The 20409-nt window shown below is 34.2% G+C and overlaps 1 long non-coding RNA gene across 1 annotated transcript; it reads left to right on the top strand.

Annotated features, from left to right (window-relative positions):
* The first annotated feature begins 201 nt into the window (after nt 1-201).
* LOC136816745 (uncharacterized) lies at nt 202-15376 on the top strand. The gene is made up of 3 exons (XR_010847978.1): nt 202-295; nt 14796-14892; nt 15347-15376. It is a non-coding gene; the product is annotated as an uncharacterized lncRNA (long non-coding RNA).
* The last annotated feature ends 5033 nt before the right edge of the window (nt 15377-20409 follow it).

Here is a 20409-nt window from a genome sequence, read left to right as displayed (position 1 = left end):
TTTCTGAAATAAAAATAAAAAATTTAATTGTTATTTATCTTCTGAATTAGTATGAAAAGCTTATGAGTAAAAGCTTGCTTGCAATTGTGTCAAACGTACCTACACTTTGCAAATTGATATAACTTTCATGTACTTTTTGTATTTTGTTTCAGACAAAAATGAAAGTTTTAAAATGAAAAAAGAGGAAAAATACCGCAACGGTAAAAAACATATTGATCAGTTCCAGAAGGAAAAGTTGCTGCTGGTTTTCAATTCAAAGGGAAATGTATCTGACTATGGACACAAAGATCAAAAGGTAAATTGCAACTTTTTCTTGATTTTATTTTTGCCATAAAATTTACTACCCGTACCTTACGGCTTGAGGGAATAACATGGTTAAAAATATTTCAAACTGAGACTTTGATAAGAAATGATGGAGTTTTTGTAAAATATTCCGGCTAGTCGAATTTTATACAATGTACGGTTTTTTATAATCTATATGGGGCTTTCATGGCCAAAATATTAAGAACAAGATAAGAACATTTTAAGGCTATGTAGACTCCAATACACCCGATTTCTTAGGAAATTGCACAAATATCGATTTGAAAAATCTTCAAAATCTTGATTTTAAACTTGTTGGATGTAGAGTAGGGGGTATACTCACAAAATGTTGAAAATAAGAAGATTTAAAGTATATTATTAGGTTTAAAACTCAAAAAGTCAAGCACATTCACATCCAAAAGCTTTGAAAACTTTGTACGTTATTATAAAAAGAAACGTCTACTACCATACAACCCAGCTCAAATATTTACAAATGATTCATCTTTTATGGATTCTATTACAGTTAGTCATTCTTCGCGGTTTTCGTACACAATAAAATTTTATATTTTAATTGGAAAATAACCATGACATTCTTCAGGGCTGATTTTCTGGAAATTTTGGGATTGTATTTAATCTTGATGGTTTACAGTTCTTGATAAACCACATTGATTTTCATTGGTCCATATTTGAATGTTTTCCATCACTGCGATCTCATATATCGTATGAGTAAAAAAGTTTCAAGCAATGTTTTGATTTCACTTTTATTTGGACTTATTAAATAATCAACTATTGATTAGGTTTTGTTTCTTTCGAAGTCTCATTAATTCTTGGCAAATTTTCTCCTCGTTTTCTCCCACTTCTTTTCGCAACTTCAAACTCATGCAGTTTTGACATAAAATTGTTCTTGAGCGTGCAATCTCAACACTATTCAAATAATACTGTTCCATAAAACCTCTTGGTTTGCCTAAATCACGACACTGGATGCATAATTGTTGTCCGGCCCTGACGCGTCCTTTGGTCAACCAGTGCCAACGACATGTCCACGAGACAGGGTCCTCGTCATGTTTATAATTTTCTTTCTCCTCGTGTATATCAGCTACACCTCTTCGATTGTAGCATTCCAAAGCTAATTCAAACAATTTGGTGCTCTTGTACCTAAATGCAGGCGCGACTTCTTTATTCAACACCGGTGCTGCAATGCACTTCAGCATTCCATGCACGGCACTGGAACGTCGCTCAAATTCTTCCGTTCCCATATTATTCTTGACACGTTTGGTGCGTAATTTACCACGGTCGTAAAAAGGATCGAAATCTTTCCCATTTTTCTTGTTATTCTTATAATCAGGTTTGGGTCCACCTTGATATTGATATGTCACACCTCCGAAAGTGTAAGTGCTATTCTGGAAATCCATGGGCGGTGGTCCGCCGGCTTGGGTGGCACCGCCCGTGCTCGACATGTTGTTCTGTTCAATCAAAGCATTGATTTGTTTTGTGGTCGGTTGCCTAGTGATGGATCTTTTAGATTGCGCACGCTTGTGTTTCCCCTTTCCACCAGCGCCGGTTGCTCCAGCTACTCCGATAGCTAAACTTTGTGCTGATTTCAACATGATTTTTATCCTATACAATCACTTTTTTTTTAATGTTTTTGTCTCGGATTAATAAAACAATATAGAAATAGGAGTCTAAACGGGATTTAAACGTTTGGCTTGTTTTTCTTCTTGATTCTTTGGATGATGAGAGATTATCTGTTTGGATAAAGTGATGTGTGTCAACACCATTGAGAGATTGTAAAGGATTTTGTATGATCAAGCCTTGTTTTTCCTTTTTTGATCCTCCCTCATTCGTCTCTCTCTTCAAAAAAAAAAAAAACATTCAATCATCGGATGATAGTGTATAGTCTTGTAATTTTTACTTTTTTTTCCTGAGAAAGAAAAAGAACAATTTTATTTCAAGTTTACACCACGAAAATCTATAAACAGACGATAATTTTGTTGTAAATGCGGTACCCAGCTGAAGAGCCTAAACTATTGAGTTTCAAGTCCGAAGGGCTAGAGGCGAATCTTTAACCCTTCTCAGGCAAGATAAATTGAAGCCACTTATTTCCCATTCAAAACGCACATGGGACGCCGTAATCATGACGACGGATTGTATCTAGCGGTTCCTTTGTTTTGGAGGACTACAGTTTTTTGAAATCTAGTGATAGATTTTAGTTTCAATCCGGCGTTTGTGTAAAAACTTCACGCGGGCATTCTAGATAGGAAATAATTGGTTTCATTTCCCATCCAGAAGGCTCGCCTCTAGCCCTTCGGGCTTGAAACTCGATGGCCTAAACCCACCATGCCGTTGCTCGAGGTTTCATAATTTCAAATGCTCTTTAAATTTCTACTGTGTTAGATACCCAATAAAAAAACCAATGGAAGACAAAAACTAAAGCTTGTATGTATCAAATGTTACCAAACATGTTTGCTGAGGGTCACCATTCGATCCCTTGAGCTATTATATTTCAACCCTCAGATTGACAGATTGACGGGCTTTACTTATCAAACCCGAGAGACTCAATTAGTCGTAATTAATACTTTTGGTCAAATAAGCTCCACCTTTTTCAAACCTTATACTACAAATACCTTTAACATACATAAAAATATGGCCTTTGGACGCCATATTAAAACTAAAAACTAAAAAGCAATTTTCACATTTAAATATAATGTCAAAAATATAAGAACCAATTTAGTACCTTAATTTAGTATCTTAAAATTTTGAAATCTTATTTCAATCGAATCACTCGAATACAATGTTCAAATCACATTAAGTTTTGATTAAAATTATCTTGTGAAAACGACTTGAATAAAATTTTGGAAACGAATTACCAAAATGGTGACCAGTTAGAATGCACGCCACTCTTCTGATTTACTTCAGGGTAAATTCAAATTTTTCTCTTTTAATCTCAAAGAGTACTCAAATTTTTATTCAATGATATGATACAACGCTTAAAAGAAATGAGCCAACTTTCTCAAATCTAGCTATATCTTTCCCAACTACGAATTCAAGTACTTCATTTGGAAAATTGTTCGTTTTGCAAGAAGTTAGCTTTTATAGGGTCTTCTTGGATAACCTTAAACTTAACCTTTGCCATTGAGCCCTATGAATGGGAAATCTGCCTCACGCGATTTGGTTTGAAAATAAAATTAAAAACATTGGATGGATGTCGTAAAGACATTTTATCCATATTTCATTTCTAATCATGTACTATTACGCCTTTTTATGCTTATCTGTCACGCGAGTTTCTCTTTAATTTTCGTGCTTATTACGGAGTAGCCCTTAAAAATCACGTATGAAACCCACAGAGGCTATTTTGAGGGTCATACTAAAAGTAGCCGGCAAATAAATCATGCTACTGATAGTTAAAATCTTTTCAGGCTCGCCCCAGGTAAAATGATATTCAGGGTGTCTAGAAAACTGAAATCCCACAAATTTTTTCCAAAAAAAAGCGAACAATAATAATATTGTGAAATGGGTGAATTCTTTTACCAAAACTACAAATTTTAGAGCAGGTGTTCCTGCCTGGGCCCTATTGGTCTGACGAAAAGCCGCTCGTAGAAAAAAGAGCCAAATACTCGGGGTTAGAGTTTGCCGAACCATTGATATTTTTTGAATTTGAGAATTTTGAAAGCCGTTCGTTAGAAAAATCAAATGGTTTTAAGAAAGAACGCCCCTTTCTGTTTTGTTAACTTGACCCTTGAGAAGTTGTCGATTGATTTAACCTCGACAAAAGCTCAGCTGAGATAAAATCGAAATTCAATGAACTTGACACTGCTAAGGCTAAAGTTAATCACTGCTTTTAACTATTGCTTCGCCTATCCAGGGGGTGTTAACACCACATGGCCTATCATAATCATCCTTCTGAAGAGATAAATATTTATAAAATCTAAATCTATACTATGATGAGATCATAACCCTCTACCTGAATGTCTAATACTCCAGATTGCATTAGGTCCTCAGCCTATGTTTAAAGACATGCGCAAATACATCCAACATTTGATCCAACATTTCAAATTCTTTGTTGGACGAAATCTTGGATGAAAGTCACGTGGAAAATTTCGAAAAGTTGCATGAAAAGTAATTTGTGCAAAAACGTCAAAGATTTTCATTCAACATGATTACGCAAATGCCTCAAACCATTGGAAGCATAATATGAAAGCGACGTCAATCTAATAAAAATGTTGGATAAAATTTTCGGTTCCAACAATTTTATCAAAAAGTTGCAATTCTATGACTTGCGCAACTGTATTTTTTTGGTGTCTTTTTGTTGTTTGCCAGGAGGGTTCCTTAGACAATTGAAATACCCATACACAAATGGTACCTCCTACTCTCGGGTACCTAATAGCCGGGGGGTTTGGAATAAGCGGGGGGGGTTGGAAAAAATTTCAAAACTTAATAAGCGGGAGGGTTGGAATAAAAATGTCCTGGGTGGAAAACTTTTGAAATGGAGGCTAATACAGCAGAATTAGGACAAAAGAGAGGGAGCTTTCAGAAACATTTTCCCAAAAATAAATAAGCGGGGGGGTTGGAATAAGAATGTCCTGGGTGGAAAATTTTCGAAAAATTAATTAGCGGGGGGGACGGCTATTAGGTACCCGAGAGTATTCGTCTTTAGATTGAAGCATATCCGTATATGAGCACTTTCTGAAAGTAACTTTTTTATTAAACTGAGCATAACTTTTGATCTAAACACCAAATTTAATAACTGACCCAGCAAAAGTTTGTTTTTCTTCTTTCCAATGAAAAAGGATTGGTTCTTTCAAAAATTTTAGATCTAAAAAAATTCACTTTAAAGAGAGAAACTTCTTGTGGTGCATCCGGTATGTTATTACAGCTGAATCTTCATAATTCAAACTTCTATACTCGAATATCACCTTAACTCGAATAAGTTTTCTAGTTCCCATCAGTTAACAACAATGCCTTGAAAACCTTACTTCATAACTCGAAATTTCCTTAACACTAATTATCATCCTCCCTGTGTGTATTCTGATTATGGAGACTTTATGTAACAAGATGTCTTTGTTACAACTTATTTCAATATTTTGAAGAGGATTGCTCTTGCAGCATTCTGAAGTTTTGTACACAGTTTTCTTTGGGTAATTTTGTTAATCAAACCTTGATTCACTATCACATAGTGTATATTCATGATTTATGATACCCTCGTACTTAATCATGATCTACTTTCTTTCTCTAAAAAATCACATAATGTTGAAATTGTTGCAAGAATTTCTGGTGAAAAATTCAAATCAATCTTTCTCGATGAAATAAAGTACCGTCTAGAAAGATGCATTGATTGTAACTGACTCACTCACATAAAGGAGGCTTAAGGTATTCATTTATTTCTTTTCAATTCAATACTCCACGAAAGATTTTCCTTATTATAAGAATTTTATATTTCATTTTCAAGCCTTTTAATGCTTTAAGCCGAAAAAACGTCGGGGAACTTATTTTGTTAATATTTTGTTGTATTTTCTCTTAGAAATTGAATGTTGTAGATCTCGCAAAATCTTTAGAATGCTCTTGTGATGTTCTGTCTTAATCATTTGAGTCTATGCTATATTCTTATATAAGAATATGTGTACCTCTGGTAAGACACTCATAAAACTTACCTATCTCAAAATTCTCCCGCCGATCAATTATTATTTCTATAGAATTTCTCATTACAAACCTAGACTCGCCTAGTTGCAAAAATATTTTTCATTTTTGCCAGTAGTTAAGTAGGTATTTTTGTCAACTTAATACCCCCATTCAAATACCTATGTCAATTTATATGAGCCAATTAAAAAATAGATTTTGAAGTTAAATAATAAAACATTTCAAACATACTTTGGTCTATACTTTTATTTTCTATTGAAGGCTTTTGCTATGGTTTTAGGTATTTCTTTTAAATAAAATTCCGTTACTATCCGATTTAAGTGTGATTCAAGTTATATAGATTTCAATTCAAATAACTCGAAATTCTCAGGCAACGTGATTCCAATTTAGTGGCAATTTTGAAAATTTTTCAAAAAAAGCTGTTCTTTTTTTATTTGGTTGCACATGTTATGGCTTTTAATGTTTCACTAACTAATTACTAAATACCCTTAAATTTGCATCGGGAAAAAAGCGGAAAAAAGAATTAAAAATACCCTTCTACATAAATGCAGGTTTTATTTCAAACATTAGCATATGTCTACTCTGGTCTACTTCATTTGATTCAACATGCTCCAAATTTCAAAGGGCAACTGCCTCCCCCCCCCTAGCACCCAATTTTTTTAAGGAGGTGCACCGAAAGACAAGGGGCGCAAAAAGGCGCATTTGATTATTAATTTCGGCTCCCCTTTGCTTTTTTTTACACCTTAGAATTAGCAGTTTTCAGTCCCAAAATATTTCCGTACTCGTTTCGCCTGCGTTATTTTTTGGCGCTAAAATCCCAACTTTCAACAACTGCCTCACAATTTTTGGTCAACCCACCACGCTACTAATGTCTATGTCTTATTTACATCAATCTCTGCTTCTGGTCATTAAATCTTTACGTTTAGCACCCTGTGATGCTTTCTATTGTACAAATAGAGTGTTTACGTTTCTGCTCAGTGTAGTTCGAAATAAAAGACTTTGTTATGACCTTTTTATTCTGTCTGTTTACCTTGAGAAAATGACCTTTGACCATTGATTTCATTTATTAATAAGCTCAATGAGGTATTTTCGATTGAATCTGCAACCATGTACGATTAATACACATTTTTTCACAAGAACAAAGTATCACAAGAATTTAAGGCTTTGAGACAAATAAAAAATTATGAACATTTTAAGACTTGGCAAGCTCTAGAAGTGGAAGTTCTTAATTACACTTAACTACTATCTAAATGCTGAAAATAAAAACATTTCAAAAACATTTTAAAAACATTGCCCCCTAATAGAACGTCTATCCCTACAATTTCGTGACAAAATATTTTGAGATTTAGAAACTATGAGAAAATGAAGATAGTGAGTGACCTTAAATGAAAGAAAATGAACCTCTTGCTGTTTAATCGAGACATAGATTCTAAATACATCTTATTCGAAAAGTACGACAAAACTAAAAATAGTTTAAATTACCCACGAAGCTAGTAGTGCGTCTCAGGATGAGAAACTGAGAGCAACGTTGCAGTGAAACTTCTCAACATTTCATTGACTGCGCTTCAAACCTTGATTACACGTTTAATCAAACTGATTTGACTTTTGGTATATTATTTTTTCATCTTATATATTGGCTTTATCCTGTATTTCCCAAAGGTATGAGACTTGATATTGATCTTGATATAGTGTAAGCATTATATTAAAAATTGAGGAAGTACTAGGAGAAATATAGAGACAATCCCAGCTGGATCGTTCCAAAATTCATCGCGCGTTGTCAGAAAAACAAATCGTTTAGGCTCTTTGTGCTAGCTAGGATGGTTTTACCTTTAGGTGAATAAAAATTGTTTTTGCTCGTAGTTTTAAAAGCTGTAATGAGTTTTACATTGTCATAGTACAATAAATAAATTTTTACATATTTACAAAAATCCAATGAAACAAAGTGGAAGTACTGAAACTGCAATTCTCGCCCGATCTTTAAATTCTAAAAAAGGTTAAAATATCCAAAATTGCCAATATATTTCGGTGCCGACTGTAGTGTGTCTTACATGAAAATTCTATGATAGTGTTTCGGTCCTCCTGAAAATATTTTCACGACGTTGATTGTATCTAGAAGCTATTTAGATAGTTTTCCAATTTTGCTAGATGATTTGGCTGTTGGTGTTCCAATTGTGGTTTAGGTCTTGTGATGACTGGTAGATTTAACCGTTGTTAGGGTTGAAGAGTTTTAATAAGGACTTTTAGTAATAGAATAATCATTTTTTGACCTTCACTTGATCTTGATTAAGCAATGTTTTTGCTGGTCTTCCATTCACCTCTTCGGTGCTTAATTGTAGGGGGGTGGAATAAGCAGGGGGCTCGTACTCTGGGAAAAAATCCATTAAATGGGGGGGCTCATTATTAAGTGATTTTGGGGTGATTTTCCCCAAAACCCCTAGGAAAATGAAGGTTTTGTAAAATGCTATTGGGGTGATTTTTTCCGAAAAATTGGAAAGTGACCCCCTCCTACAACTAAGCACAAAATAGAAATGACGGTGGCATAATGTAACTGGAATCTTATTTCTTACAAGTTGCTTGCATTGTTTAGCTTGGAAGATGTGTCTTGTAAATTCTTAGTGGAAATAACACTAAGTGGAATATTTTGATTGGCGAATGTTGTTGAACTGTAATCACTCGAAGTTCCTTCCAATGGTGCATTGGTCCGCCTTTGCCAGAGCTGTTTGGCCACGCCCATTTTGATGACATATACTGCGGCAGTGAGGCCACTGTTTAGTAAATACAATATATGGAAAGGCATAAAGTTTTTTAAGTATCCAAAATAATTAGCCAGTCTTGCATCTCCACGTTGTAAGTAAGCCCCAAGGAAAAGTGCGTAAAATGCATAAGGCATGAGACAAACGACGAAACAAAAAGTGATAATGTGTAGTGTAGATATAACCTTCAAGTGCATAACGTTGTCTTGGGAATCGTAAGGGCTGGATCTCATTAGGGCGATTTGTTTGAGGAGTAGTGAAGATTTGATGTTGACAATGACAAGAACCACACAATATGTCAATAAGCAGGAAAATAATATGAAGAAATTGACGGATAGTGTGTAAGCTGTTGAACGCTGAAAATACACAGAGAAAGTATGGACAGCTATAATGATGTTAACTGCCAGTTGGAATAACAGGAACAAGTAGACTTTCCTTGACGAAATGGATGATAATGGTTTTTTGATTGACAGAAAACGCAGGATTGAAATACTGGTCAATGTACTCGCGCTTGAGCATTGTGAGAATGACGTCATCATTAATGCAAAGCTCATGTACCAACACGTGTAGCCATGACCAAAATGCATTGCGATTTGAATGGGTACAACTATAAGACCAGCAATGAGATCAGTACATGAATGATAGATGAAAAGTTTTTTAGTCAAACTGATGCTTTCTCGTGCTGGAGTTTTAACAAGTCCACATATTAATAGAACGTTCCAGAAAATGATAAATACGACAAAGCAAGGACCGATAATGAAAGCGAAAGTATCATTATTCAAGTCGTTGTCACTTTTTGATGATGGTTGTGGCCCCATAGTTTTGTTGGTCGCTGATATTGGCGCCAAGACGGCGGAAACTGGCGGTGGCATGCCTGTGAGGTCCAATGTCTCGAATAATCCTATGTAGCATTCTGGAATATTCGGTGGTTTTGATATATTCATCTTATCAAGTTAACGTTCGAGCAATATACTGTCCTTCTGCGTTGATTTGTTGTTGTTTTATAGTGCTAAAAGAAGAATATTTTAATGAATCAGAAGTTCGAAACCTACCGCATTGGACTCTGTCTAGTCTCTGTCATAAGGAAACCAAAGCTCTCTTGCTTTAGGGACTTTTATACCTTTCTAGACTTCCCAAAAACATGAGCAGATGTTATGCATGCGTCATTCCTAAGGAAACTATGAGTTTTGTAGTCCCTATTTCAAAGCTTATGTAATAAGTGTTTGAGCGAAAAACTACTTTTCAAGGCTTCCTGTTTTGACCTGCTCGTTTGAAAGACCACCTTGGCTGCCAAAATTTAAAGGTCAAGCATTAATTGAAATATATTCATAAGCTCTTTCAAAATGTTATTTGTAAGGGAAAAAATCTTTCTTGGATGGGTCAAATTCTTATTGAAAGAAGTTTAAAGTACTAAATGCTTTCGATGAATTATTTCATCCTCTGTTTCTATAGTGAAGTATAGGTCTGAGAATCAGACTATCGCAATAGATATCCATTATCTGTTGATCAAGTTATGTTTTTCACTGGTGCTCAGTCTCTTTGTTCGCTTTTTCATGATTCGACAGCGCTCACAATTGTACCGTGTCAACTAGTAAAGTTGTTTTCATTAGAATATCTTCTATAGAATATCAGGATGAAAGTTAACCAAACCGTAAGAATACCCTAAGAATACCCTCTAGGGTGAATTTCACAGAATTTGATAAGAATACAGTCATTTTTATTTGGTTAACAGAAAAAACTGCTTCCTATGCTAGAGATAAATTGAAGTTTTGAGGAAGAAATGTAATTTTAATCCAAATGTTCACTCAAAAGTCCAAAACTCTCAAATTGATATTTTCTCATGTTTGTAAAAAAGTCAAGTCTAAAAAGTAAGAATACGTTAAGAATATTTCACCCTCAATTTTGACAATTTCTTAAGAATACTTGACCCTCATCCAAAGTACACTATTCTTATAAAAGAAAAAGCGTGTAATGTAAGTTGTTGTGGGCAAGAACACCAAGGACTGTAAAAGATGGGAGGTTTTTTCAGAAAAAATTCCGATATTTCAACTAATTGAATGATCGATTTTATAGATTACAACTGCCTGGTCATTCATGTCCATTGTTTGTGATGATCAATTTTGTTTGGGGATAAAAATACATTTAAACAATCTGATTGAATGCATTTTCTAAGACTAAAACTGTCCAATTTTCCGTCATTTTCAGTTAACCTAATTTCGAGAATTTCGTTCAAAATTTTCGTCCAATTGTTTTTGAAAAAAAAACACGATTCTACGCCTCCGCTAGCCATAAACCTCTGGTTAAGGGCTCTGACCATAGTCAGAAAATTGATTTTAGTATCTGAAAATAAAAGTTATGTTTTAGATTCTTTAACATTTTTAACAAAGAATTGCCTTTATATATTGCTTTTTAATCAAACCCCTTAAGAGTAATTAAAAACTTAATTGCAAAAATGACGTTATGAACTTTAAAAAGACGTTGATAATATGTTACATCACCTCCTTTTATAAAAAGTGCTAAGTTTTAATGGGTAATTAACCTTTTTGTTTCGAACTTTTTTCAAACTGTCCGCAAAGAATTGAAGTATTTTAAATTTTGCGGAAAATTTTTCTAAAAAGATGTGTCAAAAGTTATGACTGTTTTTTAAGCAAAATCCAGATTAAAAATTGATGAAAAAACACTATTTTGAAGATTTCGAGACAAAGAAGCATTTACAAAGATTTTCCGCAAAAATTTATATTGTTCGGTAAAAGATACATCATCTACTGCGAAAGTTTTTTCAAAATGTTTTTTCTTCGCCGAAACTAAGCTCTCCAAAGTTGAAATACTCTTCCTCGCAAAAGTCTTCATTTTCTTCTTCATCAAATTTTTTCAATGCAATTTTTGAATTTTCAGATTCAGGAATAGTTGGAGTAACAGAAAATATATAACATGCCATAGTTTTGCTGCTTACATCAGTCAGAAAACACATTTTAAACACGGCAATTATGAAAAATTAACTATGGTCAGAGCCCTTAAGTTATAAGAAAGGGTGGTTACGCCAATACGGTGGGCGTAGGTTCTGTTGTGGCTTTCCTGTTCATATTCACTTTCAAATAAACATATACACTTTTTTTATAAGAACAAACTATATAAGAACACAAGGCTTCGATGGCCAAAATGTTAAGAACAAATCAAGAACATTTTAAGGCTTTGGGGACTCTAAAACACTCGATTTCTGAGACAAACGCATAGAAATACCCATAAAATAGCGAAAATAAGAACATGTTGAAAACATTTTTAGGCTTAAATCTGAAAAAGTTATGAATATCCGAAATTTTCAAAAATTTTGGATGTTCTTATAAAAAAGACATGTACCTCAATCTCGTTACCAGAAAGTTAGAAAGCACAAATAAGACAACACAATTCCGCCGGAGTGTGTTTCCTAATTTTAAAATATTTTTAAAGGTTTAAATTTTTTTTGAAATCTATCTAACCTTCAAGCTTAAAACCATTTTCCCCTCAAGTCCAAATATTAAAATATTATTCTTTCCACCATATAAAAAAGATAAGTGAAATCTGAATAAGAAATCAGATTTTTCTGCTAAGAATTAGTAAAATGATATCTATTTCTATTTTATTGATACACCTGCACGACATGGTCAAATATTTCTTCTCATAGGCACATTGATCGGCTATGTTTGCGTAATTTTGTTAAAAATCAAAACCACTGTGTCCTATTTCTTTATCACTGAGAACCTAAAACAATATCTTACGATTAATTAGACGAAATCTTCATATTTTCATATAAACTTTGGTGAAAAATATCATTTTTGTTTACTGTATGGTGGTTCTTGTTGTTATTTTAGATCACATGGGGGACTTTTTTTCCATTTTCATTATATTAATTCTCGTTAATTTGACTTTGTTTTGTTAAAACTTTTGGATCTTGTTTAATATTTAAGTGATTAATTTTTCCCCTCAAACTGTGTAATTTTAGAAACTTTTACCATAAGATTTCACAGTAACTTGCAAAATATCCCCATTTTTTCCCAACTGTTTTCTTTTACGCGTGAAAGAAACATTTCATTAAAAACGTTTCATCAAATATACAGTAACTAGCGGTGGTGGAATAATGAGTTTTATTCTGGGGTCCCGTTTTAATTTTTTTTTTCATATTTTGTCTTCTCCGTAGTCTAGCAAGCTAGACGACTAATTCAGACATAGGAGAAATAAAGCAAAAAGTAATAGAGGGAACAAGTTTTAATTTATACAAACTAAATCCCGTAACAATAATCGTATTATCATATAACGCCTATACTACTGTATTACACGCAAAACGACTCCAGTCTACCTTCTCCGAAGATCAACCTCCACGGAACGTGGTACATGCATTAGATAGACTGTTTTTAGTGCTCTATATCACTTATCAAGCTCCAGTGCAATCTTATATAATAGATCATCGCCGATTCTATCCGCATCTTACTCTGCTCTCATAACCAAATTACACATTTCTTATAAGCAACCAGGTTGCTAAGAATCAAGCCCTGAAATTAGCCTCTTTCACTATCTCGTTAAGTAAAAGCTTTTTATATAATCACCTAAGCATGGCAAACGATAGCCCTTGACCCAATTAGCATAAATGGTATGGTATAACATCAGACGTGGTCAAAGCAATTTTTTCAAAAAATGAGCTAGAATGCTAAGCAACCCTAGCCCTGACCCGAAAAATGGAGTTGCTTATAAAAAAATGTGTATCTGTCTCCGTTCTGCATAACTGGATGGAAAACATCAAAGAGATAACAAAAAATTCTACAAACCCTTTTAAAAGGTCATGCAGGCTAATCAGGAATAGGGTTGGCGGATTAGGGGTATGTGCGGACGAAACCTCCGATAGCCGACCTTTAGAGAGACTTATTTTTCCTGAAAATAGGTGACCCTTAGAGAGACTATTTTGGAAAAATTTCTTCGATTTTTGAGACTTTTTTACAATTTTTTCTCTTGAAATCAAAAGAATTTCCTAAAATCGTGAAATTTCCGACTCTTAGAGAGACTAATTTAAAAATTCCTCATTTTTCCGACCCTTAGAGAGACTTTGAAAGGTGAAAAAACCTACCCTTACCGTCCGCACATACCCAGCACCCATTTTGCCTAAGTATCCCCCCTGGAGTCAGGATCAATTTGAAGAAAAAAGATCAAGCTTGGCAATGCAGTACAATGCAACTCCTAAGCAACCCAACTTTCCCATTTTTTCTTTTCCAAAACCATATCAAAAACCTCTAGACACAATGTTTAGTTTGAAAAATTACGATCAAATAAAAATAATTAGATTTCCCTAGAAAATAGCTTCTATCAGTGTCATGTGGGATATTTGAAAAAAGTCTGAAAAACGAATTAAATTTATCTTTTTTTTTGAAATTTGCTCCATAAACGCTTTTTTTTTTTATAAGAATAGTGTACTTTGGATGAGGGTCAAGTATTCTTCAGAAAGTGCCAAAATTGAGGGTGAAATATTCTTAACCTATTCTTACTTCGAGTACTTTTTTAGACTTGACTTTTTTACAAATATGAAAAATGATCAATTTGAGAGTTTATGACTTTTGAATGAACATTTGGGTTAAAATTACATTTCTGCCTCGAAGCTTAAATCTATCTCTAGCAAAGGAAGCAGTTTTTTCTGTTAACCAAATACAAAATAACTGTATTTTTATCAAATTCTGTGAAATTCACCCTAGAGGGTATTCTTAGGGTATTCTTACGATTTGGCCAATTTTCACCCTGATATTCTTATAGAAGATATTCTTAAAAAAAAAGCGTGTAATTTCAGAAAGCTAACCTAACCTTATGGTTACTATATCCCGTCGTAAAAATAATTGTCGATTCTCATCAATATTTTAGCCTTTTCATTTTATTCTTGCTAGCCAAAAAATTCTCACAGGCTGCGTAAGAGTTAGTGTGAATATTTCTCAGATAATGAATCATTTTAGAAAAGCGAAGAACTTGTAGACGCAATTCCTGTATTGCTTAATGTTTAGCTTAACAAAATCTCATCGTTGTTTCAAAACCGTGTGTGATGCAATCAAACAATTTGATACAAGAACTCTAACTAGAAATATTTTTATTTTTCAGTATTAACTCTCGTAGAGGTCTGCCGTTTAAACACGCAGTCAAAATGATGACGAAAATGACGTCATAGGGACAATACAGTGACATGTCAATTTCTAAAGTAAGTGTTATTGCGTCAAGACCTTTTACCTTTGACCTAATTTCCTGAAACTCTTGGTACGGTTTCCCAAAATGCAGGGATCAGCACTTTATTATGAAAGCATTAAATCTATGACAAATATTTAAGTAAACTTTGGGCCCTTGTATACGTGCACAGAATCAAGTGGAGTGTCATTGAGCAGAAATTCTTTTCGAGAACAAAAGAGTGAAAATCTTGATACTGATATCACGTTTAATTCAAAATTTTATCCGGTTTTCGGAAATGGGAAAGTAAGAAACCATGACCAGCTGACAATTTGAAGTAAACGTAAAACAATATAAAAGATAATCCGAAAAATAATTAAGAAAACAACCCGTTTTCATGAAAGTAATTCCCGACATAGATCGAATAGGTCGGAAGGATTCATTGATTTTCCGATTTACTTTCAAATATCATGGAAATTTTCCCGCCTTAGAGTTTGCCAGAGCGAGGTGATTTCATTCATTGTTATTGAATCCATACGTCAATGAGGTTTGAAACGACGCTACAAGTATCACTTATCTTAAGGGTATGTTTTATTCAGCCAAAATTACATAAGTGAGTTCATTGCAGAAATGTCGATTGAATAACAAACTTGGTAGACTACAATCAGTGACAAAATATGTGGCAATTTCTTGAAAAATCCATTCCCCCTCCTAATATCAGTGTTGATGCGAGCTTTTTCTGAGCATGGTGACAGCCTTTCTACCCATCAACATTGATACTAGGGGGGGGGGAATTCTTGCCACAATATTTAGTCACAGATTGTAGTTTTTTATTTCGTGGTTTATTTTTTTTCGCCCATTGTATTTGATAACAAGATCGAAATGTGTGCCAGAGAGTGGTCGATAAAATTAGGGGGTCGTTCCAGTATAAGGACAAAGTGACGTCACCCAGCTAAACGACTTTAGATTGCCCATAATATTGATCACATGATCAAAATAAGATGAAATTCAACCTTGAGTGCATCATAGCAGTGACGGAATTCGTCCGTTCTTTCCAGTTCTTTCAACGAAAAGTTCAAGTTTCACTATTTTTGTCGATTGCACTTCAAATTTTTTCGTTCTTCATAACTTTTTATAAGAATCGCTGTTATCTACATTTCTAAGAAACATGATTCAATTTGTCTTTCTCTTGTGACTTGGTATCGTTACCCAATAGCTATGAGCAGCCTATACTAAGGTTCGAGATTAGCATTTCTTTGATTCCTTCTCTATACAAGAGTTAGCTTAGAAATGGGATTGGGTCAAAAATTCTTTTCGTTCGACCCAATTGTCCGTTAGATTTCTTACACCATTACTATAACAAACTTTAAAAGTAAACTGAGCAAAAAAAACGTCACTCCATGAGATCTATTTTCGCGTCAGTGATGAAGAAATTTAAAAGGCGTCAAAGCAAAAAAATTCTGAAAATAAATCTCAATGTTTTTAAAATAAACAAAATTGTTGTTGGTCTTACTAATGGAATGAAAAATCAAAACTGTTTTCAAACGGTGTCATATCCTAAGTCTTACTTTGATGGGATGATCTAATGGGTGATTTCTATAATTTTCTGAGACTCCTTTCTAAGGCTAGCAATAATTTATTTTGGTTGTTCGGCTTGGTAAAGAATGAGTTGCTTATTTGATTGACGCCTTAGAAGGATTATGATTCTAATTCGTTTTTCACTTCATGTATTCAATTTGAATTTTGATTTTTAACGATTTTAAAGAAATTTTTTTTTTAAACCTACGAATATTACTTTCGTTCGTGTTAGGAGTTACGTGATGACGTGATTAGAATTTTCTTAATGAGCTTGATGATGTGATGAATTTGAATAGTTTATGGTTTGGATTAGTTTTGTGATAGAAAGTGCTGACATGGTGAAGGTTCATTTTGCAAATTCTACTGTTTGAAAAGAAACTGACTTTTTGGTTTGCTAACACCGATATTCTTTTACTTTGCCGTGATAAATTAAATTTCAGTGATGAATTTAAGCTACAACTCTCAACTTTTCATCTCATGCTAAATCCATTTTCGATTGATGTTCTATCAGTAAGATTGATCTAGATTGATTGTTTGATGACATTTTTAATGCAAGTCTGTCTATGTTTGAATGTATGCATAGATTCTTTGAATTTTAGAAATAAGGAATTGTGAGCTGATACGCTTATTGTTCTCTGAAGTAGATAGATGATAGATGGAGTATGTTACTTCTAGATACCTCAGTTGTTCGACATTGGTACGAAGTTTTTGATCGATTGACGAGTGGTTAAGGCGTCGTCGCCTCAAACCAGGGATTCAGCTCTTATCTTAGCGAGCTCCAAGGTTCCTATATTTGAGGTAGTTTGGTCAGCGGTATAGGAAAGAACTATTTCCATTTCAATTTTCTTCTTTTACTGTATGTTGAGTTAGGTCAATGATTATAGTAAGTTCACGAGGGTCACATTTCCGATATTCGTGTTATTACATCTCATTCATCTGATGGCTATATACACGGGTATATGAATACTTGTCACTTGTTGGAATAAGTTTTGGACTCCATCAGCGATTTTACTTGCAAGTTTTCTGGAGGGGAAAGACATTATGAGCGCATGATATGGATAGTTTCAAAAGTTTGACTTGAGATTCTTTCCACTGCCCTAAACAGAACTCCCAACTACGTTTTTTTCAAAAGTCGAGGTAAAATTCAAGTCACAGGTTTTTTATTTTTGTGTGAAGGAATACTTTTTTTCAAAAGTCGAGGTAAAATTCAAGTCACAGGTTTTTTATTTTTGTGTGAAGGAATACTTTTTCAAAAATTCAAACTTTTATGACTATATTTATGTTTACGCTTATAAATGAAAACAGTTATGCTTCTTTGGAAAATTCCGTCTAAAAACATCCTATCTCTCTTAACGTAACGGAAAGATGAACTCTAAGTGACCACTTCATGTATACTGTAGATTCGTGTAATGTCGACATACCTTGTCTAATTCCGTCATAGCAGCTATCTGGTCTGTAAAATGTTTATAAATAAAACCTTCTGAATAAGCTGTTTAAAAATATCACTCTAACTACTTGTAAAGACTTTACAGACCAGATAGTTGCTATTATGGCGGAATTAGACAAGGTATGTCGGCATTACACGAAGCTACGGTACCAGTCTTCCGGTCCTTCGAAAAATAACTGATCTTCTGTGGGATGGTCTCTATGACAACTTCAATGCTATGGTAACCAATATACCTTTTAATACTTCCCTAGAAGCGTGTGATCTGAACTCAAATATGTGCAATGTGTAATGCCTTTTAGGTAGGCATAGGAAAGCCTTTGTAATGTTTATTATTGAGTGTGGTTTGTTGTAATCTTTTAAGGCTGGTTGGTACCATTATTTGAACACCTTTTCTTCATTATTAGCTTAATTGTAAAGGGAATCAGACGTTTTGATTAATTGCGTCATAGTCAATTTATAGGGTATGGTTGCTGAAGAAAAGTAATTCTACAATCTCGGAATTATGGATGAGTTATATTCCCATCAGACTTGCTTACTTCCGATTCTTCTAACCATCCATCTTAAAAATGAATGGTAGAGTTGTTTGCAGAGAACCGCAACCCTTTCGTTTGTTTGTTTGATAAGAATTTGAACGAGCCTTCGGAATTTAGACACCCCCTTCTCACAGACCCACTTGGACCCCTTCCCACTGGAGAAATTGGCCAAAATATCGTCCCCAGTGAAAAATTATACTCCAATTTTTGTCCCCGTAGAAAATAATCAGATAAGCAAATCCTGGCTGCAAAGTATCGTGCTAGTTTTTCCGTCCCCACTGAATTTTATGCTTTGAAAACAATGGGTTCGAAATTCCCAGCCATAAAAAAATGGGAATATCAATCCCTGTCGAGTTTTTGTCCATTATTTTTACCCCTACTGGTAGAAAAAGTCCCACCGGGTCTGTGAGAAGGGGGTGTTTAGATGCACTGTCATGGACGGAATATTGACCTTTTTTGAGAGCAATCAAACTTTCCAGAATTTCCGATAAAGACCTTAAAACAAGTGAGTGGAAACCAATTGATACCACCTTCCATTCTAAGAATATGAAAATGGTAGTTTTTAATAAAAAAGTTTGAAAACGTCAAGTCAATAGTCGATATTCTAAACTAAACAACTCTTTGATCAAATTGGAAGATTGAATTCTTGATGCTATCGAATTCGACGCTTCTTCACTTCAACCAATTGGTTCGTCCTTGATGGCATTATTCAGAGATCTGACGATGGGCAATTTGTTTGGGTATCTAAGGAAATTAACATCTACCATGGCTGTTTGAAATTTTATCTGGGAACGTCAAGCGCCCTGAGAGCGCCCTGAGAGGGGAGGAAAAGGAACAGTTAGACGAATTTGCTGTCTTAATCTCGTAAGAAACGGCCGTAAGAATTTTATTAGAACCTCTGTTTTCAGGTATGCCAAACGAGAGGCTTAGTTGGTAGAATACCTTCCATCAACATGTCAACTTGAAACCGTATAGAAGAAATCTGGGACGAGCGAGATTATTCGATTTAATTAAGATAATTAGATTTTTAAATCTCTAGCAAATCCATTTTGATCATTTTCATCATTGGTATTTAATTGAGTTTAATTAAGCGCCTTATCATTTTTATAAATGACGGTGATTTTTTTTAAATGATTCATTTTTTTTGTATTTACAATTATGGAAAGTAAGTTGTAGTTTGTCTTAGAAACTATTGCATGCATTCGAGTGCCATTTCACTTTGAAATGGATGGAGTATAAATTCGTTTAAGAAATTTCTAGAAACATCTTGTTTTTGTTGAGAAGGAAAGAGTGCGGTTTTGGCTTTCGTATCTTCAGTTGATGGTTTGAACCCTTTTTTTTTACTTTTTTCTGGTTGGTCGGATTTCATGTTGTTTTTGTTACCGGTGGATACCACTTAAAACCTGCAAATATAGAGGTACACACCCCTGTCTCAGTGACCCGGTGGCTTTTAAAATTTCACCGGGGATAAAAATTTTTCTTTGTAAATCCAGTGGGGATTTTTCAAAGACAGAAAATACCAGTGGGGACACAGAATTAGAATAAAAATTTCAGTGGGGATTTCGAAATTTTCTTTTTTTTCCAAGTTTGTTGAAACAGTACAGTAAGTGTGATAAACAAGCAGTTTTATTTCAATCTTTATGTAATTATATGGATATGCATAATGCATAATACCTTTTTCTTTCCTCCCACCCAGTCTTGATTGGGTCAATGAGGCTCATTAAGTTTAATTACTTATATATCATTTCCTCCCTAAGTTTATTTGGCCAAAATTTCCAAACATAGACCTTTCATCTTGAATGGGTAGAATAGCAACTATATATATTGCCATATATATTTGATGAGATCAACGTCCTCATGATCGCGGACATAAATTTTGTATACCATGATCCTAATGACCAGATTATCTCAATGGTACAAGATCGACTATTGGACCAATCGACTCTCAATTTAATATTAAACCACTTTTTTCGGATTCGATTGTATTTGATTACGT

This window comes from Clytia hemisphaerica, unplaced genomic scaffold (assembly GCF_902728285.1).
Source record: "Clytia hemisphaerica strain Z4C2 unplaced genomic scaffold, Clytia hemisphaerica genome assembly, whole genome shotgun sequence".
NCBI classification, from domain to species: Eukaryota; Metazoa; Cnidaria; class Hydrozoa; order Leptothecata; family Clytiidae; genus Clytia; species Clytia hemisphaerica.
This window is presented reverse-complemented; position numbering and strand designations above follow the sequence as displayed.